The following is a 25,275-nucleotide window of genomic DNA, read 5'->3' as shown; positions in this document are numbered from 1 at the left end:
AAAGTTCAGAAGATAAGCTTCCTGGCCTGGGCACAGTATATAAATGCTTCTTTAACCATGAAGGCCAGTACAGGTTAAAACCCAGAATATGTAGAAGATCAAAAAACTAGGATCCAGAGATCAAGTAAGACCAACAAAGGTCTCAGCAGTATCTAAGCATCTGTTCTTAGATACTCTGATGGAGTAATTCTTAAGAAAAACAAACCCATGATCACAGAGGGTATTAGAACTCTTCTGGATTAGTCAGCTGGAGAAAGCCATGTACATAAACATACCCATGCAGAATTAACTTATATTTCCTTTAAATCTGTATCTCTTTAGACATTCTTTGTCTTCTAAAAACTAAATGGAAAAAGGAAGCAAGCAGCAGCTTCCAAAATGTAATTCACCCCTTCTTCATTTCCCTAAATTGTTATATTCCAAATTAAACTATTCTGGGTATCTAAAGAATATATACTTAGCCTAAAAGTCCCAAAGACTTTGGTTGCATCAGTGATTGAAAGAGCATTTTTGAAATGCTCATTTCAAAGCATACCCAGAGAATCTGTTTTTGTTTTTGTTTTTGTTTTGAGACGGAGTCTTGCTCTGTTGCCAGGCTGGAGTGCAGTGGCACCATCTCGGCTCACTGCCACCTCCGCCTCCTGGGTGCAAGTGATTCTCCTGCCTCAGCCTCCCAAGTAGCTGGGACTACAGGCGCGTGCCACCACGCTCAGCTAATTTTTGTAGTTTTAGTAGAGACGGGGTTTCACCATGTTGACCACGATGGTCTCGATCTCTTGACCTCATGATCCGCCCACCTCGGCCTCCCAAAGTGCTGGGGAGAATCTGTTTTTAAAAAGCTCTCTGAGGTGATTCTGACACGCATCCACATCTGTAACCATCAGCCCAGTTACTATCCTTCATTTTGCAAATGATAAAGCTGAGCCCCCACCCTTCAAAAAGGGTAATTTAATCAAAACCAAAAGTGAGTTAGGGTTGTAAAATCCTAAGATGAATTTCATTTCAAGATGTGGCCTGGTCCTCTTTCCAAAATCCCACCAAAATGACAGTATTTTACTAAAAAGACTAAGTCTGACGCAGCAGCAGAAAAATAACAGATACAAGGAGAATACCCTTAGTGAACCAAAACTACAGGGACATGCCGGAAGACACAAAGCAGATGGAATTAGACTGCTGGGCTTGAGAAGGCCACAAACCCAATCCAAATAATGGAGGGACCACTTTTTTCCAGAAGAATCTAACATTCTTTACCGTACTTGTCCCAACTACAGTTGGTAAGAATCACCCTCCCATATAGGAAGCCTGTCTTGATGGCCTCTTACTATGAGTGTGAAAACCAGAGAGAAAAGACAAAATGTTTTTTAATATAACTCAACACAGCAGCAAAATCTTAAAACAGACTCCATCTCTGCCTTTTAACTCAGGAGCTAGAAAGCTCTCCTGCCAGCACCTCCCCATCCTAGTGTCACAGGCGGAGCATGGGTCTGCAAACCAGGAGAGGGAGGCCACAGCAGAAAAGAATGACAATTCTGAAGACACTTGTGATGGTTAATACTCAGTGTCAACTTGATTGGATTGAAGGAATCCCAGCACTTCGGGAGGCAGAGGTGGGTCATTTGAGGTCAGGAGTTTGAGACCAGCCTGGCCAACATGGTGAAACCCCGTCTTTACTAACGACACAGAAGTTAGCCAGGCGTGGTGGCGGGCGCCTGTAATCCCAGCTACTCCGGAGGCTGAGGCAGGAGAATAGCTTTAACCCGTGGACTGTCAAGAGACATAGGCTGCAGTGAGCCGAGATTGCGCCACTGCATTCCAGCCTGGGCGACAGAGTAAGACTTTGTCTAAAAAAAAAAAAAACAAACAAAAAAAAGTATTTTTTGTTTTTGTTTTTGTTTTTGTTTTTTTTTTTGAGAGAAGTCTCGCTCTTATCCCCCAGGTTTGAGTGCAATGGCTCGATCTCGGCTCACTGCAACCTCCGCCTCCCAGGTTCAAACGATTCTCCTGCCTCTGCCTCCCAAGTAGCTGGGATTAAGTAGCCTGCCACCACGCCGGGCTAATTTTTGTATTTTTTAGTAGAGATGGGGTTTCACCATGTTAGCCAGGCTGGTTTCGAACACCGAAAATCTTAAAGGCCTTTGCCTTTCCCCGCCTGGGCTCAAAAGCCGCCATTCCCCGCCCTGTCGCGGTCCCCGGAGCAGGCCGGCTGACTGAGGGCGACCATGGGTCCCGAGAGGGCTCCCGCCACCGCGGGCTCCCACCTCGGGGGGCGGCGACGGGGGCTGAGAGGGGCCAGTGGCCCCCAAGACAGCCCCATGCGAGGAGCCGGAGAGACAGACGCGCCCGCCGCCTCCTCCCACCCAAGCCTCGCGCAGTCCCGGGACGGGCCGGGCCAGTTGCGGGAGAAAGGGGCGGGGAGCCTCGCCGGGGCAGGTTCCCCTTTGTCCCGGGACTCCGGGCACCCCCTCTCCGCCCTCGTCCTGCCCCGCGAGGCCGCCGCCGGGCGCCTCACCTCATGTTGCAGTGGAGCGTGAGCCGCAGCTGAGCCTCCTGGTTCTCGTGGAAGATAGACGCCAGCAACTTCAGTTTGGCCTTGAATCTTGACACAGACATCTTCCCCTCATCTCCGGCGGGAAGGGCGTGGAAGGCGAGCTGTCCGGAGCCGCTGTCATGGCCACGACCACCCCGCGGGGCCGCCTGGCCGAGCTCTTGTGAGCCTAAAGACCCGCCTCTTCCTGCAGCCTCCACTCTGCTGGGAGCGCGGCTGGAAAATGGCAAGGGGCACTAGGTCTTGGCGGGAGCTGTGTGGCGGCCTGGGGGGCTGCTCCCTCTGTAACCGACTCCACCGACAGGAGGCGCGGCCCCTGTCAAGCCGCAGCTTAAAAGGGCAACAGGGCAACAGAACCACCGCCCCCGCTACCGCCTGGAAAAGGGCTGCCCCTACCCCGCCCCCGTCCCGGTCTTGGGGCGGGGGATGCCTGGAGGAGGGGAGGAAGGGGGATTCACTGCGGGTACTGGGAATTTCCCAGTTCCCCAGACTCTGTGGGGATGAGAAGCCCTGGAAAGCCCTGAATGACTGCCCCTCCCCCCCAACACACATGCACACAGGATTTGTGTGTGTGGGGGTTGGGGGGTGAGGAATGTCACTTCCTGGGTCAAACACCAAACTCGAGTCCTGGTCCTGAGTGTGCAGAGCAGAAGGCAAACAGAAAGCAGCTGCATGGAGGGTGAAGGAGAGGCTGAGGGGAGAGGGCGAGGGTGGGGTGGAGCTGGGAAGGTCAGGGGCAGTTAATGGCCAGACAGCAGCAGAAATTCCACCTGGCGAGCTGGGGCCCCGAGGTCTTATCGGGTGAGGTTGGGGGTTGAGGGTGAGGCCCAAGGATGAGACTGAGGCACAGGAGTGCTGCCCAGGCTCTCGGTTCTTCCTGCCCCTCCTGGTGCTCACAGTGGGTGTCAGCCTCGCTTTTCCCAAGTGGGAGAAAGCAGATCTGCGGAGGTGGGAGGTGTTGGGTCCATGGCAGAGCCCTTCTGCTGGGTTCCTATCTGAGAGCAGGCAGAGGATCCTGTGCCAGCAGACGCTCTTCCTCCTCTGCCCCAACTCCGTACCCCTGCATCCCTCTTTCTCCCCTCTCCAGGTGGCCCGTGAAGAGCCCTGGCACCAGCCTTGACCTCACCCTCCGGGACAGACTGAGGCAGGGGACCGCGGGCTGCCGGAGCCCTCGGGGCGAGCTCCCCAGCTCCCCTTCCCCTCCAGCATCTGCCTTTTGTTCCACCTCTCTTCTCCCTCCCTTGACTCAGGAAAACCTTCATCCCTATCTCCTGAAGCAAATCGTTTCCCTCCCACCCCCGCCCGCACGCCGTTCCCTACAGCCAGGGGGTCCCCTCCCCCCCGTCCCCTCCCCCACCCAATCCCCGGACCCGAGAGGCTGTAAACTCGGAGCTGGCGGGTGGGGTGGGAGAGTTGCAGGAGTGCACGGAGCTGGCGGGGACTCCTCAGTAGAATCGGGGGAGTCCCGTAGGGCTCCGGGGGCTCGGAGCCGGCCCCGCCCTCCTCAAACTTCTGTAGGACCGCGCCAGTTTAAACCCCTCTCCCCCAGCCTAGTCGGTCCCGCACACACCTCCCCTTCCCCTGTCGCCCATTTCCCCCTCCGCCGGCAGTACGGACTGGAGAAGTGGGGCGTGGGCGCAAGGAGGCGGCCTCTCCCGCAGCGGGGATTGCCTGGGGCGGAGGACCTGCGTCGCGGTTTGCAGGGATCGCCTTCGGAGGGGCCGCACGCGCTGTGTGCAGGCGGATGTGAGGAGCATCTCAAGAGGCGGGTGGGGGAAGCGGGATCAGGTTGTTACTACTGCAGAGAGAGAGAGAGAGAGAGAGGAGGAAAAGAAGAGAGAGAGGGAGAGAATCGAGAGCGAGCGAGCGCGGGAGCGAGGGCCGCAGCGGCAGGGCCGGCGGGGAAGTGGGAAGAGGGACCTGGACTTCGGGACCCCAGCCGTCCCCGCCCCCGCCCTCTCCACCAGCTCAGGCTGAACGCGCCTGGAACGTCCCAGGGTAAGAGGGAACCCCAGGCGGGGCACCCCACGAGGGCAGCCAGTAGTCCCGAGCGAAGCCGTGCCTCGACCGACAGTGGCCACCTCTAGGGCCTGAAGCGCGGGCGGACGCGGGGTCACCAAACGGTGACACTCCGACTTTTGGGGCTTGGCGCTCACCGCGGGATAAACTAAGAGTAGGACTGAGCCGGCGGTGGGAACTGTAATCCGGAAATCCATGGGCGTCGGAATTACCTGGCTAGACCCGGAGGAGGTGTCCTGAATTATCTCGGGAACCCCTCGCCCCCAACCTATTTCTCCCCGCGGAGAGCCCGGGTTCAACGCGGAGAGAAGGCGAGAGAAGCCGCGGTGCCTTAGCGCTGGGACCGGGGACCTGCGGGGAAGCAAAGGCGACTCGCCGCAGAGAAGCCGTGGGAAGGGCGCGGGGAGGTGCATGAAGTGGGCGTGCGGAGAGAAGTGGGTGCTGGGCGCGTGGGACCCCGCCGCGCCTGCTTCGCTGAGGAGGAGCCGGAAGAACATGCTCGCGCGACACTGGGGAGCCCCTGGCGCAGAGTGGGGTGTGCCGGAGGCCCCGGCGGTGCGCAGGACTGGCTGCCTTTCTGAGCGCCCCCGCCTTGCCGCAGCCGTCCAAGGTTGAGATGAGCGGCTGTATTTTCTACCCCTTCCCTCTCCCAGGAACTTTCCCACACTTTGACACGCGCCACTGCTCTGTGCATTGGAGGAAGCAGGCTCCCGGGGATCCTGGCAAGCTTGCAGAGACCCGGGTGGGCGATGGGAGGGGGCAGCTGGGCAGTGGAAACGAGGGCCCTACTCAGTGTGCTGTGTGACCTTGGACAAGCCGCTGCACCTCTCTGAATCTCAGGATGATGGAGGCACATGGTGCCCAAGACAGGAATGGGGACGAGGTGGGGGAGGGTGCGCGGGGGAACAAGCTCATGGGCACGCCTGCCCCAGCCTCTGCACCTTGGAATCGCTGCCTTTGGTCTCTGGCCTCTCTTAAGTGACTTCAGTGCTCACTTCCAGGGCAGGGGGTGGCAAGGTGGAGCTGTGAACCCAGAGCCCCGGGGAGAGTCCGAAAGCTTCCATTCTGACCTGTCCTATGACCTTGGGCAACTCACTGACCCACTCTGGGCCTCAGTATCTTCATCCGGAAAATGGGGTTTGGAATTTAAGGTATCTGAGGTTTCTCCCAGTCCCAACACCCTGCAGGTGTCGCCCACTGAAAGGTTGGGGATGGGGTGCAGCTGGGTAGAATGACCTAGCCTCTGGGAAGACTGTAGCTCCCCTGCTGCACCCCCCATCCCAAAGTAGCAGGGCTGTGACACCCTCAGCCTGTTCATTGGTCATCTCTCCCAACTCTCAGAATCCAGCTGATGGGGAGAAAGGCCGGCTTTCCAGCATTACACATCCTCTTTGCAGAGGGCAGATTCTTTCCTAGGGAAAGGTTCGCTGTGACAGACAGATGACCATAGGTTAAAGGGTGATGTCAAGGACCTCACAAGGTCCTGCTGTCTGCTCTCTACCTCCAGACAGGGCTGCATTCATCTCAGATAAGGAAGATCTGAAGGAATTGTCTCGTTTTAGAGAAATCTCCACTACAATAGCCTAGAGCACCCCACTGTGCAATGTGACAGTCCTTGCCATAGGAAAGTCTAATCTAACTCCTTTTTGGGATGAACTCTGGTTCTGTCTTCAGTTGACATGAGGCAATAACTTCATACTAGGGTGTTGCGGATGAGTCCCAGTTTGAGACAAGAGAGCTGAGTTTAATTTACAGGCTCTGCCTCCAATTTTGTGACCTTGTGTGACCTTGGGCAAGGCCCTTTCTTGCTTTCCTCCCCTGTACATTGAGAAGGTAGAACTAGTTAACTTCTCAGGCCCTTGCAACCCCACAATTCTGTGGCTGCAGTTCTGGGCTGGTGTCTGAGTAGCAGGAAGTGGGCTTGGCTGGGTGATGGGAGCGGGTGGTCTCCAGGAATTCCCAATGCATTGCCCTCCCACTTCTGTCACCAGAGTCAAGACAACTTGAGACAAATACAGTATATGAATTTCAAAGCCCGGCACACCCCTGGAGGGAGTCCCCAGGAGACCTTGGCTCTACTGGTTATTAGCTGTGTGACCTTGAGCAAATTACTTTATATCTTAGGACTTCAGTTACTAAGTAGTCAAAACAAAATGAGAATAGTGGTGGTATTTTAGGGTTTTTATGAGGATTAAACAAGAAGCATATGTAAATACTTGGTCCAGTACTGAGCTAAGTCCTCAATGAGTGGTAGCTATTGTTAATAATAATACAAGCTGTGTAGCAAGCAGGTGGCAGGGCAGCTGTGAGCAGTGGCCATGGGGAGCAGGGAAAGACTGTAGATTTGCAGTGTGATCTTCCCCTACCATCTTCAAAGCTTCCCTACAAAATGGGAACATCAGCACTATCTCTCTGTCTCTCTCTCTCTCTGATCATTAGGACCGTTCTGCATTAGAAACTTCATGGGAAACAGAGAGACTGCTTGACTTTCCAATAATCTCACACCTGTTTTCCTTTGGTTCTCCCTTCCCCACTCTGCCACACCTCTGGTTATGATAAAATGGGCCTTTTACTCCATTCCCCGAACCTTCTAGGAAGGGACCAACTGAGAAGCAGAGAGGGGTAAGGCCAGATGTCCCTGGAGTGAGTGGCTGAAGGCGTGTCTACACCCAGGTGGAAGGAGTGGCAAAGGGACTGGCTCAACCTGGAGGGGGACTCCCAGGACCCCATGGCCGGGACCGAGGTTTACCCTAGACTTGCTGTGTGACCTTAGGCAAGTCGCACACCACTGTGGACCTCAGTTTTCTTGTATGTGAAGTGAAAGCTTGGTTTAGATGACCCAAAGTCCTTCTGGCTTTGTTGATCCACGACCCTGCTGGCTCTGCTTTTGCCGAGGCTGGGTGGGGGTGGGGGTGGGGGTGGGGGTGGGGTGGGAGGTTTGTTGGAGTCGTTCAGGCTTTGGGTGTTCACTGCCCTGTGATTCCAGTCCTGTAAGTCAGCTTGGGGAGAGGCGATGACCTCCCCTTCTCAGTAAGAGCGCTGATGGTTAAGAGCAAAGGCTTTGCAGATAGATACATCTAGGTTCCCATCTTGGCTCGCTCCTTAATATCTGTGTGAATTCAGGCCAATTACCAACCTCTCTGAGCCTCAATTGTCTCATCTGTGAAAAGGGAATATTACCAACCTGGAACAGGAAGTCCATAGTGTGATATTGACTAATGCACAAGGAATGGGTTTTTGAGGTTCTATGTTATCACAGAGAGGGCTCAAGTTAGAGGAAGAGCAGGGATACAGTTCACAGTCCTGCAGTTGTCACCATGCACACGATCCCCCAAAATGCCCCAATGTCCTGTGTCGTCCTCCTGCTGTGCACTGGCCGCAGGCTCCAGGAGTTTGCCTGCTCTGGTCTTCATCATGGGACCTGGAGAAAGGAAGAGCTCAGCCACAAAGGCCAAAGGCCAAGCAAGCATGAGTCTGAGAGGAGTGTGGCTGACAAAAGGCTCCTGATGATGAAGGAACACGAGCCAGCGGCATGGCATCCCTCCATTCAAGGTTAGTCATGAGGAAAGGCTGTGCGATGCTGCCTTGGAGAAAAGCTGAAGGAGCGGGGACATCGCCTTCCACAGGGATGTGTTAGATGAGGGGCACGGCAGGACGAGGCACTGAAAGGGGCTGTGGGATCATCTCATCCAGCCCTCTGTTTTGATTATGGGGAAACTGAGGCTTAGAGAGGGTGAGCTCCTTGCCCAGGATCACACAGCATGTTAGTACCAGCGATGGAGCTTGCCAGCCCTTGTAGACCCTCAATCCAACGCTCTTTCCTTCCTCCCTGTTAAGCACCAAGCAGTTAGTTTCCATGTTTTCTGAAATCAGAGCACAAGGTAAAATGCCTTGACTGCAGCAGAAAGGACATGGGTCCTGATAGGAAGGAACTTCCTGATCTAGATACTGAGATCATGGGGTCCAACCTTCCCATTTTGCAGACTAGAACATGGAAGCCCAAGAAAATTAAAGAACTAGCATAAGGTGACCCAGTATCAGACACTTGCATTCCCAGGCCTGAGCTCTCTCAGTTATGCCAGCTATGCCACGCTGCTGCTCTTGGGCCAGACAGGGCAGCAGGATAGCCAAATGTGAAAGAAATAAACCCAGATGGGCTTGGAGAAGGGAGGGAGGACAGAAAGACAAAAGACCAAAAGACAGAAATATTACTTCCAAGACCACACTTTTCTTTCTGAGCGCGTCTCAGTTGGCCCCTGCTCCCGCTGTTGAGGCTGACAGCTTGCTTTGCCCTCTGACAGGAGAGAGGAGGGAGACAATAGCCAGCCCCATTGGTCTCACTTCCATTGACAAGGCTGAGTGCAAGAAAGTCAATATTTGCCCAGTGGCAAAGGACAGGGAATAAGTCTGACTTGGGATGGGGCGGGATAGGGGCGAACAGGGTAGGGTGATGGGGCTTTTGTGATTGCCGTGTTGCTCATGGAATCACAACTTAGCAATTTAACAAAGGGTGCATTTGGAAGCAGAAGGGTTTCTAGTAGAAGGCAATGTGGCTATACTGCAGCAGGAAGGGCTCATGTGAGGTACAAGGAAGGACTTCCTACCGGGGAATTGCCCGCTGTTGGCAGTCCTGAGCTGACTCGTGTGCCCCTAGTCCATGGTTTTTGGTTTTGGTTTTCAGGTTTTTTGAGTGAAAAGGAAGGCTGCAGCGTGTAGGGCCTCGGGTGTGAGCACTTGACTTCTAAAGGAGCTTTTGGATTTTCTGCATTAAATAACCCTTTGTACCTCAGAGTGCATCCAGCCCCATTAGCAGGCACCATCCTCCTGGAAACCCTGATCCCTAATAAACTTCCCTTATTGTTTGGAGCTGACACCTCCCCAGCTTCCAGCTCCCTGGAGAAATGGAACTCTTAAAGCTTTTGCAGAAAGGCCTCCGAGCAGATGGCCCATTGAGCGAGTCTCTCAGGCAGAGGCTGCAGAAGCTGCAAGAAAGGCTGTGTATATACCCAAAGGATTATAAATCATGCTGCTATAAAGACACACGCACACGTATGTTTATTGCGGCACTATTCACAATAGCAAAGACTTGGAACCAAGCCAAATGTCCAACAACGATAGACTGGATGAAGAAAATGTGGCACATATACACCATGGAATACTATGCAGCCATAAAAAGTGATTAGTTCATGTCCTTTGTAGGGACATGGATGAAATTGGAAACCATCATTCTCAGCAAACTATCGCAAGGACAAAAAACCAAACACTGCATGTTCTCACTCATAGGTGGGAATTGAACAATGAGAACACATGGACACAGGAAGGGGAACATCACACACCGGGGACTGTTGTGGGGTGCGGGGAGGGGAAGGGATAGCATTAGGAGATATACCTAATGCTAAATGATGAGTTAATGGGTGCAGCACACCAACATGGCACATGTATACATATGTAACAAACCTGCACGTTGTGCACATGTACCCTAAAACTTAAAGTGTAATAATAAAATTAAAAAAAAAAAAAAAGAAAGGCTCGGTTCCTTATCTGGGCCCCCAAGCCTAGGGAAAGATGTGGAAGAAGTCCTTGGCAGGTCAAGGGAGGCTGTGATTTTTTTTTCTGCCTTTGCTTTGTTACCTTTCCATTTTTCTTCTCCGCATGTTGCTCCTCTTTTCTCTGTGTCCTGAGATTGGGGAGGGGCTGGGGGGGAAGGAGGGGCAAAGCCCACAGCCTTTCCTCAGCTGGAATGGAATGCTTGAACCCTGTAGCAGCTGCCTTCTGCTTCAATGGCTTTGGTGATTGCTGTGTTGCTCATGGAATCACATCTTAGCAATTTAACAAAGGGTGCATTTGGAAGCAGAAGGGTTTCTAGTAGAAGGTAATGTGGCTATACTGCAGCAGGAAGGGCTCATGTGAGGTACAAGGAAGGACTTCCTACCGGGGAATTGCCTGCTGTTGGCAAATATGCTAGGTGGAAAACCGTGGGAGTTGATCCACCGGACTCCCTTACTCTCTTGGGAATGAGCCAGGTTTGTTACCTGCCCCTGAAGGGGCCACAGTGACATCCCTGGAGGTCAGTGCTGCCACCCAAGACTAAACCTAGTCCCACAGCCACCAAATTAATCATCAGGGCCGGCAGTCCTTGGAGACCAGAAAGCCAGAGTAGCTTCCTAAGCCCTTAGTTTGGCCCCGGGCACTGAGGGAGGGGCAGAGGGTGAAAGGGGGAAGGAAGGCCCTTGGCCTGGCCTCAGCCCAGCCAGCCCTGCAGCCAGGAGAGATACTGCAGCACTTACCAGCAGCCAGCAGGAGAGTGTCTCAAAGCTGCTGCTCACAGTGGGGCAGACGGAGCCTGCCAGCTCCAAGCCTGCCTTCAACCTGCTCCCCACTGCTTGGCTGGGCTGGGACTTGAGGGCAGCTGGCTGCTCAGAGACAAATTGCAGCCTGTCCCCCATCCCCGCCCCCAGCACATGGCACCTGGGTGAGAGCACAGCCCAGCTTCTGGACTTATGTGGACTTCCTGCACGCGTACTTCGTCCTGAGCCTACTCGTGTGCCCCTAGTCCATGGTTTTGGTTTTGGTTTTCAGGTTTTTGGAGACAGGGTCTCACTCTGTCGCCCAGGCTGAAGTGCAGTGGTGTGATCACGGCTTACTGCAGCCTCAACCTCCCGAGGCTCAGGTGATCCCCCCACCTCAGCATCCCACATAGCGGGGACTACAGGTATGCACCACCGTGCCTGGATAATTTTTGTTTTGCAAGGTTTTTCTTTGTTTTTGTTTTTGTTTTGTTGTTGTTGTTGTTGTTGTTTTTGTTGTTGTTGTTTTGGTAGAGACAGGGTTTCACCATGTTGCCCAGGCTGGGCTCGAACTCCTGGGCTCAAGCAATCCTCCTACCTCAGCCTTCAAAAAGTGCTGGGATTACAGGCGTGAACCACCATGCCCAGCCCCTAGTCCATGTTTTAGTGAGACTTGGAATATGCGAAGCCTTGTACTTGTATATGCTTGGCACTGTTGTGCAGTGGTTAAACCTCAGATGCTAGGGCTAGGTTGCCTGTATTCAAATGCCAACTCCTCCAGTTTTTTATCTGTGGGACTTTGGCTAAGTTACTTAAACACTTGTTACCTCGGTTTCCTCATCTGTAAAATGGAAATGAAATAGCTTGCCATCAGGTTGGCATGAGGATTTGATGTATGACTATTTACATATAGCTCTAAGAATAGGCAGTGCCTGATACACGGTGCTATAAAGATTTTGCCATGAAGTGCTATAAAGAGTGTTATTATGGTGTTTCTGAAAACTGACCGACATTTTGTAGGTAAAGAAACATAGCAGCAGAGCTGGGAGTGGGGCGAGGCAGGGGTATGATTGGCTTTGATGAGAAGAATCTAGAATCCAGTGAACCCACTATTAAGTTACTGCACATGGCCCCAGGCAAGCGGTTTTTCCCTATCTCTTGGACCTCAGTGGTCCCCATTAAAAATGTGGAGAGGGATGCCTGCCTTCCTCACTTCTCCCAAGATGTCCTGGGATCGAATGAGGCAGATGATGGTCTGAAATAGCCAGTGAGCCTAGCGGATGCACAGGTTGGCCTCTCCCTGTCCCTGCTCTGGAGCACATGCTGGCTTGCTGGCCGAGGTCCTGGCATGTTGGGCTTTCTACCAAGGGCACCAAACCCAGTGGACTGCTCTCCCAGTGAGGCCACTTGGGCTCTGGGTGGCTCTGGGCTGAATCTGGCCCTCCTCATTTTCTGTTCTTCCTTATTTCACCTGGAAAAAGGATGGTGGTTTTGTATCTCCTAATGCTCCTTAGCAAGGGAGAAGGAGTGTTTCTGAATGCAGTGTATAGTTGTACAAGCAGAGAAGGGTGCAGGAGAACCTCTCCTTCAAGCTGGGACACCCTGGCCATGAGCCCCAGACAAACTGAGGTGATGCCTTCCCTGGGTTGTCAAAAGTGGGAGCTCCTTCCCCCTACCACTTGCAGCCAGACTATCCACTGTGCAGGGAGGCAGGCAGGGGGCTGATCAGAAGCAGCACATTGAGTCAATATCACGTTCAGCATCTTTCCTGCCAGGTAAGACAAGGACCCTGGTTGTTAGTGTCCTTGTCGCTTCCTTCTCTTTCCTCCTTCCTGGCTGGGAGGGAGAGCCAACCTGACCTGCTCACAGTATTGGAGTGATGGTTAGGTTAGGGCCTCTTGGTTTGGCCCCAATATCTTCTGCCAAGAACCATGGGGGTGACCAGGTTGTATATACCCAAGCAAGCAACCAAGTGATGCCCACTGCCCTACAGACTTCCCACCTGATCATCTGGGGTGAGTTGTGTGTAAGGAGAGGGAAGGCCACTTTATAAATAGCCTTAGAAATGTCTGCTTCTGGAGCTGTCCTCAGAGCTTCTTCCTGAATATCATTTTACCAAGAGCCCCAGAGATGAGGTTTCTTGGCCAAGGTCACCCCCAAAATCAACCGTGAGCTCATGTCTTGAAGTCCACTATATTTCATCTGCCCCATTCCCCAGGCTTCCCTAAAGAAGATATCCAGCATTGCCTAGAAATGTAGGTTTCCCTTCTGGTGCCTGTCTCCTGTGACCCTGCTCCTGACCTCAAATCCCCCTGAACATCATCTCTTGTAAGTTGTATGGGTTTGGATTAGAGAGCGGGGAGAACTTCCTGAGTGGCCTCATTGGGACAGGGAATGGAGGCTTTCCCCAAGATACATAAGGGCAGACCTGCTCTCCATGAATCTGAGCTGGATCAGGTCTTAGGAGCTTCAGGAGTTCGACAACACAAAGTCCAAAATCAGGTCCTGCGGCCTCCTAGGCATGGGACTTTGGGCAAGTTGCTGACTGACTCTGAGCCTTATCATTAAATTGGAATGGATATGATTTACCATCTTATAGAAGTTTATAAATATATATTTACTTTTTGAAAACAGCTTTATTGAGCTATAATTCACATACTATACAATTCACCCATTTAAGGGCACGATTCAATAGCTTTTAATATATTCACAGAATTGCACAACCATCACCACGATCTAATTTCAGAACATTTTTTCACCCCTAAAAAGGAACTCCATACATATTAACAGTCACCCTCGATTCTTCCATTCCTCCCAGCCTTAGCCAACTAATCATCTACTTTCTGTCTCTATGAAATTGCACCTTCTGGATATTTTATTTAGATGGAATTATATAATACATGGTCTTTGGTGCCTGGCTTCCTTCACTCACATAATGCTTTCAAGGTTTAGCCACGTTGAAGCATGTATCGGTACTTTCTTTCTTTTTATTGCCAAATAACATTCCATTGTGTGGATATACTGCATTTTATTTCTCCATTCATCAGTTGATGGACATTTGGTTGATTCCACTTTTCAGCTACTCTGAATAATGCCGCTATCAACATTTGTGGAAGGGTTTTCGTAAGGATATGTGTTTTCATTTCTCTTGGGTATATGCCTAGGATTGTCAAATGGTATACTTTTTTTTTTTTTTTTGAGATGGAGTTTCACTCTTGTTGCCCAGGCTGGAGTGCAATGGCGCAATCTCGGCTCACTGCAACCTCCGCCTCCTGGGTTCAAGTGATTCTCCTGCCTCAGCCTCCCAAGTAGCTGGGGTTACAGGCATGCACCACCACACCCAGCTAATTTTGTATTTTTAGTAGAGACGGGGTTTCTCCGTGTTGGTCAGGCTGGTCTCGAACTCCTGACATCAGGTGATCCACCCGCCTGGGCCTCCCAAAGTGCTGGAATTACAGGTGTGACGCACCACACTTGGCCGGTATACTTATTTTTAAATGGTATATTTATATTACTAGGCTCTGTTCTAAGTATTTCATATGGATAGTCCCCTTTAATTATCATAATACTCTACAAGGTAGGTACTATTATGAATCCCCTTCTTATAAAGTGAAGAAATGGAGGCATCATTTGAGGGACATCAAGGGATTTGTCCAAGGAGACTCAGCTAAGAGAGCCAGGATTTGGACCCCGGCCTCTGGCCCTTCGCTCTTCCACCAACTTGCTCCCACATGTGAGATTTAAGTGAGAGAACGTCTGAAAGTGCTCCCAGCCTGACTGTAGTAGGTGCCCGAGAAACGTTCGTTGGATGCTGGGAAAGGACCAGACACCTTGCATTTCGCTGTCTGACTCACCACGTGGCTTTAGGGAATTTGTGTGCCTTGGAGCCTCAGTTAAATTTCCCCAATACATAAAGCTTCAATGTGGCATTTCATAAAGACAGGACTGAGATGGGAGGTGCAATATCATGGAAAGAGCCCTGGATTCTAGATCTGGCTCTCTCACTGGCTTGGAAGGGGTAGTAAGTTCCTTTCTCTGTCTCTGGGTTTCCCCACCATTCAATTAGAGGCTGGAACAATTGATCCTAAGTTTCCTTCCAGCTCCCCCATCCTATATAAGTTCTATATTCTTCCTCAGCAACTGGAGTCCCCTGTGGAGCTAAGCTGGGATGGGTGCCCAGGGCCTCAGGTCACTGCTGTGCTCAGCAACACTTCTCCCACCCAGTGTGTTAAAGGCCAGGTAGGGGCTGAGTGGGATGAAGATGGGGAGAGGGGAGGACCCACCCTAGGCCTCCCTTCCATTATGGAGCCCTTGGTGTGGGCTGGGGACCTTCTCTTCTCTCAGCCAGAAAAGAGCCACCTCACCTACACATCCCCTCAGTCTTCCCTGGCTCCCCTTCTCTTGAGTCCTGCTCCTCTGGAGTCCTGCTCCCTCTGGAGTCACTGCAGCCCTCATTCCAATGAACTACCCAGCCACCTTTGGAGGCTTGGACTAGCTCCTGGTTTGGGATCACTTATGGGAAAGCGCTGGGCACCCACTGGGTGCCCAGCATATTTTGGTGACTTAAATAGGGATCAGTATTTGAGCTAGTGGCTTCCCCTAGGTCATGATTCCCCAGTTCACTTATCCCCATCCTTTGTCAGCAAGAGCATTCACTGCATTCTGCAAACCTAACCTGGAAGCACCAAGCGAGGCGCTTCTGCATCTTCCAACTGCACAGCCACAGCCTGTAAACTTTTCCTTGGCCCTCCCTTCAGTCCATATTCCTTACTTCCTGGATGCCACCGGTCAGAGTGCCTCCTGCATCCCAGGTCCTGTGCCAAACACATAACGTACAGGATGCTGCATTTACCCCTCTGTGGTGGGAATTTGTAGTGTCTCTAGTTTATAGAAGAGGAAGCACATCCAGAACAGGGAAATAACTTCTCCAAGGCCACCAAGCTGGTAGATAACAGTGGAAGGATTTGAGCAAAGGCTGTCTGGTCCCAAATCCTGCATCACTCGACTGAAAGGAAAGATGGCATAAAGGACTTTTAAGGGGGTGCCCAGAGCCAGGGAAATCAGGTGGAGCCTCTCTGGGCAGGTGGGCTCTGGATTCCTCCGGGGCAGGTCTGTGTCTCTGTGTCTTCTCTCTTCCCCTGCATGGAGAACAGTCGAGCCTGTTGGGTAATGCCTGGGAACACCCTCCTCTGGGCTTAGTCTTCTCATCGACAGAACAGGGTCTGACATTTCCAGCAGGCCTGTGCGCCAAGCTTACCCAGAGATCCGGTGATGGCTACACAGCCTTTCTTCCACTGGTTATAGAGTCAGTTTCTCCCAGGTTTGCTGTTCTTCCCTGCAGTGTGATGAGCCGGAGTCTCATCCCCAGCTCCCCATCCCCCAATATCTGTGTGTCTCACTATTTTTAAGCTTCGTGGGCTTAATAAGCTGCCTGCCATGACACGTCTTCGACATTTACCTTTTTCTCTAACGAGCCTCAGAGAGCTAGCCTGGGCTTATTTTTCCCTTGACAGTCCCGCACCCCAGTCAGGAGGCCAGAACTGGGCTATTTCCCTTCTGGGCCCAGACCTGGCTTCCTGAGGCCCCCACAGCAGTGTGCCCCACAAATTACCTAGTGGTGGCAACACTGCAGATTCCAGGCCCTGGGGAGCTGACTCCTTCTCTGGTGCCACCTTCTGTCCTGTTTCTCCTCTCTTACCCCACCTCAGCCCCTTCCTGCAGAGTGGTGATATCATAAAGGAAACTCTTGTGGTCCCCACATCATTGGCAGCTACTTCTCCCTGAGGACAAACTGCCTGGCAAACCAGCAGGGCCAGGCGAATGAGGCCAATTGGCAGCAAGGGCTGGGATGGAGATGTCAGAGATTTAGAGGCTCTCAGGGTTGGAAGGGGGACCTCAAATTTCATCTAGGTCAATGCTGTGTCCCCTTACCTGAGTCCTGTCTATAATATCCCTCCCAATAGTGGGCTAACCTCAGCTTGAATGCTCCCAGTGATGGAGCACTCATTACCTCCTGGGACCACGAACTCATCAATGGGTGGTGCTGACTGTGCAAAAACCCTCCTTCATTTTGAGCCTAAATCTGTTTTCCAACATGAAGAGAGAAGACCCCCGCAGTGGGTTCATCCTTCTTCTGGCTCCAGCCCTCAGTGCTGCGAAGGAGCCACAAGTCACTCTTCATGAGGAAACATGCCCGGTGTCTTGGGTGGGGGCAGAGGCACCACTGATCCACAAAGATGTGGTGTGATTTTTTTCCTCTCAGGGGACTTTGCTTGGGGGAGGGGCCACTGGGAAGAGCCAAGAAGCTGCCAGAAAAAAACTGAAGTCGTTCCTCCTTCTCAAGTGCGAAGTGAACCTGCAGCAGAACATTAGAAACCCTGATGCAGGCTAGCTCCGTCTATGGGGACCGTTACATGCTGGTTCTCTGTTGCCAGCTCCAGGGAGTCAGGGTCCGATAGGAGCCACCCCAGGTATTCCACTTATAGTTATAGCTCCAAGCAGGGGTCATCAGCAGGGTGACTGGAACTCCCTGCGGTTCCAGAGAGCCACAGATGCTCACCCATGCTGGCTTTGGTAGGCAGGGAGCTCAGTAAGCCTCTCCGAGGCTCAGGATTTTGCCAGCTTGGAAGAGCACTGGATTCCAAGCTTGGAAGAGCACTTGGAAGAGCACTGGATTCCAAGCCAGCTTGGAAGAGCACAGAGTAAGGCAGGCCTCTTACTCTGTCCCTTCGGACAAGTCCCTTCCTCTCTCTGGCTGTCAGTTTCCTCAGCTGTGATATGTGCTATGTGTGGACCTTCAGAAATGGTGCAGGGCTGGGCCCTGCAGCTGCTGAATGCCATGTGTGTGGGTGGAGGTGCTTCATCCTGGGCCGTGCTCTGCAGGACACAGTGTTTGTCACCAGTGGTCATATGAAGGGACAGTCCTCTGCCCACTTCCATTTCCCCTCTCCTCTGGCCCAGAGCAGGGAGGCCAGAGCCCTGTGTACTGCTAGGCAGGGCATCAGCCCATTCTCAAATGTTTGCTGGGGCCCGGGGTGTGGAAAGAGGCTCCTGTGAGGGAAAACCTTGAGGCCTCTGGTGTCCTGGATCAGGGAGGCTCTCCTGCCCTAGGTCAGGCTCTGTGGAGAGGGTCCCAGATGATGGCGTCTCTGGAGGCGGGGTGTGTTCTGCCGTGTCATCACCTTCCCAAGTCAGCTGTCATCGCTGTGCTTTCCAGAGTGGTGGCTGTGAGGGGTCCCATCATGGTCTGTGGTTGCCAGACACCCACCCAGGTGGACGTCTCTTGCCTGGAAACTGGCCAGCCTCTTCCAAGCCCACCCCATCTCCTCCTAAACCTTGGCTCCCTGCTGCTTTTCCAGGAAGCCTTTCCTCAGTGGCTCCCTGGTTCTAGGTGCCTTTGCCCTGTGGTTCTCAGCAGAAGCGCCTGTGCATCATGGGAAAGCCGGTTGGCGATGGGGTGCACAGCGCTCTATTAGGGTCTATGCTCTCTCTACCCATGGTGTCCTCCAGCACCTGGTCAAGCCAGAGTGTGTGGGAGCCAGGGGTCCACCCCTAGCTCTTTCTGCTCTGCACAATCGTTTTTCTTTTTGATGAAGTTATAACTTAGATTCAGCAAAGTGCACAACTTATGGATATATGCACCAGTATAATCACCAAAGAAATTCCCCAGAAGGATCCCTGTCCCCTCCCAGCCCCTGCCTGCCCCTCCGGTGTAACCGCTCTATTGCCATGGAGTCATTTTCTGTTCTTCAGAGCTTTCCTCCGATTCCGGGTCATTCCTCAATCTCCCTGGCTTTCCTCTTTCTCTACAAATCCTCCAAATGCTGATATTTCTAGAAGCCCATCTCTGGATTTCTTCTTATGCCCACACTCTCCCCAGTGGATTATTCTTTTGTGCTAGTGACTTCCAGAATCACTTCTGAGCAACACACCTGCCCCTCCCCTCCAAGCTGCCTGCTGGGTATGGCCGCTTGGCTGGTCTGCTGGCATGGCTAGGTCTCACCTAATGTCAAACTCCTGGGCTCCAGTGATTCTCCCACCTTAGCCTCCTGAGTAGCTGGGACGACAGGCATGCACTACCATGCCTGGCTAATTTTAAAATTTTTTGTAGAGATGGGGTTTCACTGTGCTGCCCAGGCTGGCCTCAACCTCCCAAAGTGCTGGGATTACAGGCATGAGCCACCACACTAGGGATAGGTTTTGCCTGGGACATCCTTGGGGAGTCTGGGCAACCTCACCTCTTCACATCCCAGTGTTGTCATCTATAGGATGGGAGTGGCAGCTAGAGGAAGAACAGCTAGACTCTGCTGACTTCTGAGAGGAGGATGTGGTCAGATACCCACAAATGAGAACTTGAAAATTAGAGCAACCAAAATAGAGACTCAGCAGCCACGGTTGGAGAAGCCATGGCTGCTGAGAGGCCTGAGTATTGGGGAAGGTGGGCTGGAGGACGGGGAAAGGCTTGGCAGGATCTGGACACAGGGGCAGGAAAGAAGCCAGGGATAGTGCAGTGGCTCAGAAGAGAGGACTTGGCCCAGAGGTGGGCATCAAGAAGGCCGTCTGGGCTGGAGCTAAAGGCATGGGTAGAAGGAGGACCATTGATTAAGAGAGGCCTGAATTATCCCAGGAAATTTTTAAAAAAGGGTGGCTTAATCTGGCCCTTAATAGGGGGTTAGCAGAGAGGCTGCCCCACCTCTCCACTGGAGCCATCCCCGTGTGCTTCTGACAGGCCTGTGCCCAGCCTGGCTCAGGAACCGGCCATGGACATAATGCCATGCTTTACATACAGTGCTCCTAAGCCTCGCAGCACTGCGCAGCAGCTTCCATTATCATTCCCATTATGCAGATGGAGTGCTGAGGCCAAGAGAGGTTAAGCAACCTGCTCAAGTTCCCATGGCTAAAAGTGACAGAGCTGAGACTCCAGTCCAGGTCAGTCTATCCAGAGCCCAGGTGCTCATTCACCCCACTTGGCTGCACCTGGTGTTTCACTTGGCTCCTCTTCCTCAGTGGAGCTGTCTTCTAGGTTTGGATCCACATAGAATTCCAAGTTGAGGCTTTCCAATTTGGAATTCTCCCCCTCATTGCTCCCCTCCTCCAGCCCATGGGTGTTTTGAGGCCATGGTTCATCCCTCCTGGCCCCTATCTCCCATGTCTGTCCCGGCTCCCGGTCAGGCAGGAGAGAGCTGGCTTCTTTGGAGCACCTAATTGTGCCCCCGGGACTTGCATGCTCCACTTTAGTTTCTGGAGACCACGAGCTGTCATAGGTGTTGGTGATAATGGGCATCTCTGTCTGAAGAGTGATGGGTACATCTCTGTCCCTGGCGCCTGGCCAGCATCTGGAAGGACGGAGGCGCTCTTGGAAACGGGAGGACCAGACTGCACCTTCCTTGGCTGGCTCCCAGCTCCCACTGAGAGCATGCTGGGCTCTCCAGACATCTCATGACCTCTCCCAGGTCCCGGTGTGGCCCAAAGCGAGCTACTCTGCTGCCTGGGAGTACAGCTCTTTCCGTCCTCTGGGAAAGGGTGCTGTGAGCGAGCGACCTGTTTCGCTCCCCCTGAGGCCCAGTTTCCTCAATTACAAAATGGGAATCACAGTCCCCACCTCACAGGGCCCGGATGAAATGAAATACACCGCTGGCACGGAGTGGGCACAGTGGAGGTCTCCCTCCCTGCCCCCGGCACCCACCTCTGAGCCCGGTGCCTTTGTGGTCTTCCCGTTAGACCCACCTTCCCGGTGAGCTTGAGGAGCTCCCTGGGGCTGTTTGTTGGGAAGGAAAGAGCCCTGGGCTGGGTGCTAGGAAGTCAGGGTTCAAGTGCACTGGGAGGCCTTGGGCAAGCTGATCTCTGAGCCTTAGCTGTCTCCTCTGTCAAGGGGCAGAACCACATCTGCTGCACCTCCCAAAGGCCTGAGCTCTGTTGTCTCCCCGTGAGCTGCTTCAGGATGGGCTTGGGTTTTATTCTTCTTGTATTCCCAGCACTTAGCATGGAGCCTGACATAGGATTTGGAGAAAACGAAAGTGAAGATCAGAGGGAAGAGTGGATTTTTAAGCAATTAAACATGCTAGGGGTTATTTTCAAGGTTGGGTAAGGCAGACAACTCCTGGCCAAACCCTCATTAGCCGGGGAAGTGGTCTTCATGCCCTTCCTTCGCGCATTACTCTCCAGAGAACCTGAGCTGCACTGGACCTCCTTTCCCCATGGGGAGCCACGGACCTGCCTACCTATAGTGGAGCACCGCAAGGCAGTGCGCCTGCCCGTCCACACCCCACCCATGACCACTCAGGCCCTGGGTGTCAGGGTCTGACCTAGACAGGGTGCCTCTTTCGGCTTTGGGGTTTCTCTTCTCTCCTTTAGCAGGGAGCTTGATGGGACGGAGGTTGCCAGAGTTGGGGGGCAGTGCCTGCTGAGATCCCCCACCTCCTCCGTTGCCTGCTACCAGGCTCAGCAATCAGGCTGCTCCTCTGGGAGCTGGCAGGAAATGCAGTCGTAAACAAGACACGTTCCCACCTCACAGCCTTAGTGATCCTCCAGGAGCTGAGCTGCTTATCCAAGTACCTTTGACACCAGGAAGAAGTGACGCGGTCTCTGCAAGAGGAACACACAGAGCCAGGGAAGAGAATTCTGGGCCTCAGGCTCCCCAGCCGCACAACCTCTGCAGCAACCCTTGCCCTCCTGGACAGAGCCTGGGCTGGCTCAGAGTCCCTGACTTGGCGAGCACTGCACCCCTCGTTGTGGGTAACACAAGGTCTGTCCTTGAGTCCATGGTCAGCATGGACTCGGCCTAGCCCCGCTGAGAGGAGAACTGAGGAAAGGAAATGAGTATTTATTTAGGGTCCACTTTGTGCCAGCACATGTGGCCTCTTCAATCCTCATAACATCCCTGTGAGACAGGCACCTGATCCTCGGTTTGTAGCTAAGAAATTATCCTAGGGAAATGAACTCATCTCCCAGGGCTGCAGAGCTGCTAAGTGTCAGGTTGGAAAGCAGCCCTGGCTGTTCTAAAGCCCAAGTTCTCTCATGACCCCACTAGCCTTTGTGCCCGCTCGCCTTCAGAGGTAGAACTCTCCAAGCATCTCGGAAGGCTCGGTTCTAAAAGCTGAGAGGCTATCTAGGCTGCATGCGGTGGCTCAGGCCTGTAATCTCAGCCCTTTGGGAGGCTGAGGCAGGTGAATTGCTTGAGCCCAGGAGTTTGAGACCATCCTGGGCAACACAGCGAGACCCCTTCTCTACAAAAAAGAGCCGGGCATGGTGGTGCGCCTGTAGTCCCAGCTACTCGTGGGGGTCGAGGCTGCAGTGAGCTGTGATTGCGCCACTGCTCTCCAGCCTGGGCGACAGAGTGAGACCCTGTCTCAAAAAAAAAAAAAAACAAAAAAAAATGAAAGCTGAGAGGCTATCTTGGGAGATGCAAAGCCACTTTCCAAAGGATGGAAAGAAGTGGAGAGAAACCAGGTCTCCTGATGCCTCTTTCAGGTCCCAGACCTCTTGCCACCTTTGGAGACAGAGGGTCTGGCAAGAGTTGCCGCTGCAGAGGGAGGGTGGGGGCTGGTGACCCTGTGGTCTCTTCCAACCCCGAGGCTGTAAGGTGACCTGCACCGTAGTCCACCCCCTCCCATTACCCAAGTACAGGGCCTGTAGCTATCACCCCAGCTTCCGGGACAAGTCGTGTGGCCCCAGACCCCCAGCCCTCCCTTCCCTGGGGCTTCTCACATTTCTACATGTGGCAGTGTAATGCACCTGCACGCAATGTTTGCATACATGTTCACAGTGCCGGTTCATGCATGTTTATACATTCATACATGGTGTTCATACACATGGCGCTCACGTGCACCCACATACACATACACAGCCTTTCTGGCATTCTCTGCCACGTCCCTGCACTGGCTGCTGTCACCCATTTCAGCTGGGCCTGAGAGATGGAGACAGGACCCCCTCCCCGGTGCTGCCGGCTAGCAGATGCCACAGTGCTGATGTTCTGCTCCATTACTGGGTTGATGGAGCCTCCTTCTGCCTCCGGCCTCCCACCGGTTGCCCACCTCCTCCTTTCCAGGGTGTGAGCGTTGACTGGGGGCCTGGGAGGCAGTGAGCCTGGCGGGGGTGCGGCTGTGTGCGGAGGGCGTGGGCCTGGCTTGGGTGGAGATGGGGCTGGAGGCAGGCGGCAGGCTCCTGGACGGACAGCAGGGGGCACCACTAGGTCTCCTCGCCGGGCCACAGGAAGGGAGGAGCCGGGCCTCCAGGCTGGGGAGGAGGCCGCGGTCTCTCCAGCTACTCTCCCGCAGCTTGAGCGGGGGCAACTGCCACCCAGCCCGGGCTCCTGCCCCTGCTCCCTTCCCCCTCCCCGCACACAGGCAACACCCCCTCCCCTTACACTCCCAGTCCACGCCACACACACACCCTACTACACACCACACACACCACACAGACACACACCACACACATACCACACACCACAAACATCACACACCCTACTACATGCCACACACACCACACAGACACACACCACACACACACCCTACTACACGCCACACACACACCACACACATCACACACACACCCTACTACACGCCACACACACCACACACACCACACACACACCCTACTACACGCCACACACACACCACACACATCGCACACACACCCTACTACACGCCACACACACCACACAGACACACACCACACACCCTATTACAGGCCACACACAACACACACACATACCACACACAAACCACACACACACCCTACTACACACCACACACCCTACTAGACACCACACACACACCACACACACCCTACTAAACGCCACACACACCACACACACCACACACCACAAACATCACACACACCCTACTACATGCCACACACACCACACAGACACACACCACACACCCTGTTAGACGCCACACACACACACCATACACAAACCACACACACACCCCACTACACACCACACACCCTACTAGACACCACACACACAACCTACTACATGCCACACCACAAAGACACACACCACACTACACATACCACACATGGCACACACAGACACCACACACACCACACAGACACACACCAGACAGACACACACCACACACCCTACTACACGCCACATACCACACAGGCACACATCACACACACACACCACACACCCTACTACACGCCACATACCACACAGGCACACATCACACACACACCACACACACACCCTACTACACACCAGACACCACACACACACACCATGCTACATGCCATACACACCACACACACACCACACAGACAAACCACGCACCCTACTACACACCACATACACCACACACACGTACCACACACAAACCACACACACACCCTACTACACACCACACACACCTCGCTACACACCACGCACAAACCACACACCCTACTACACACCACACACAGCCTACTACAAACCACACATACCACAAAGACACACACCACACACCACACAGACACACACCACACACCCTACTACATGCCACACACACCACACACCACACACACTACTACACACCACACATACCCTACTACACACCACACACACACCCTACACACCACATGCACACACACACACACACACACCACACACATCCTACTACACACCACACAGACACTGTGCTACATGTCATACACACCACACACACACCCTATGACACCACACACACCACACAGATACCACACACACATCACACACACACCCCACTACACACCCCACACACTACTAAACACCACACACACATCCACACTCTACTACACACCACACAGACACACCGTACACACCTTACTACACACCACACACACCACATGCACACACCACACATACACACCCTACTACACACTACATGCACCACACAACACACACCACACACACACCACACACACCCTACTACACACCGCACACATACCTCACTACACACAACACACAACACATACACATATTACACACACCACAGATGCACTGACACACACATCCCACACAAACTCACTATACCCCCATACCACACATATGTACACACCACACATATGCCACTACCCACCACTACCCACATACCCCCTGACACCCCACTAGAGCCTCCACCCCTAACCCACACCACCCCTACATCACACACACACCATATACACACACCCCACTGTCCCCCACACCCTAGAGCCCACATTACACACTACACATACAGCACACACATCCTACACACACACACCACCACATATACCCCTACCCACCACACACGTACACACACCACATATGCACACTCACATCACACACACACCACCACACTCACGCACTCCTGTTAAAAGGCTTTTGCTTTCGTGCCAAACCTCTAAACCCATCCCTTAGAGAGGCGGTGATCGGCAGAGATAGTATGTTCAAACCTTGTAACATTTAGTCAGAAAGAAAATGCATCCATTTGTAACGGTTTG

The 25,275-nt window shown here is 53.1% G+C and overlaps 1 pseudogene; it reads left to right on the top strand.

Moving 5' to 3' along the window:
• The first annotated feature begins 1,478 nt into the window (after positions 1-1,478).
• LOC134757267 (uncharacterized) overlaps positions 1,479-25,275 on the top strand; it is a 214,320-nt pseudogene continuing 190,523 nt past the window's right edge.

The sequence above is a fragment of the Gorilla gorilla genome, chromosome 16 (genome assembly GCF_029281585.2).
Source record: "Gorilla gorilla gorilla isolate KB3781 chromosome 16, NHGRI_mGorGor1-v2.1_pri, whole genome shotgun sequence".
Classification (NCBI taxonomy): domain Eukaryota; kingdom Metazoa; phylum Chordata; class Mammalia; order Primates; family Hominidae; genus Gorilla; species Gorilla gorilla.
This window is presented reverse-complemented; position numbering and strand designations above follow the sequence as displayed.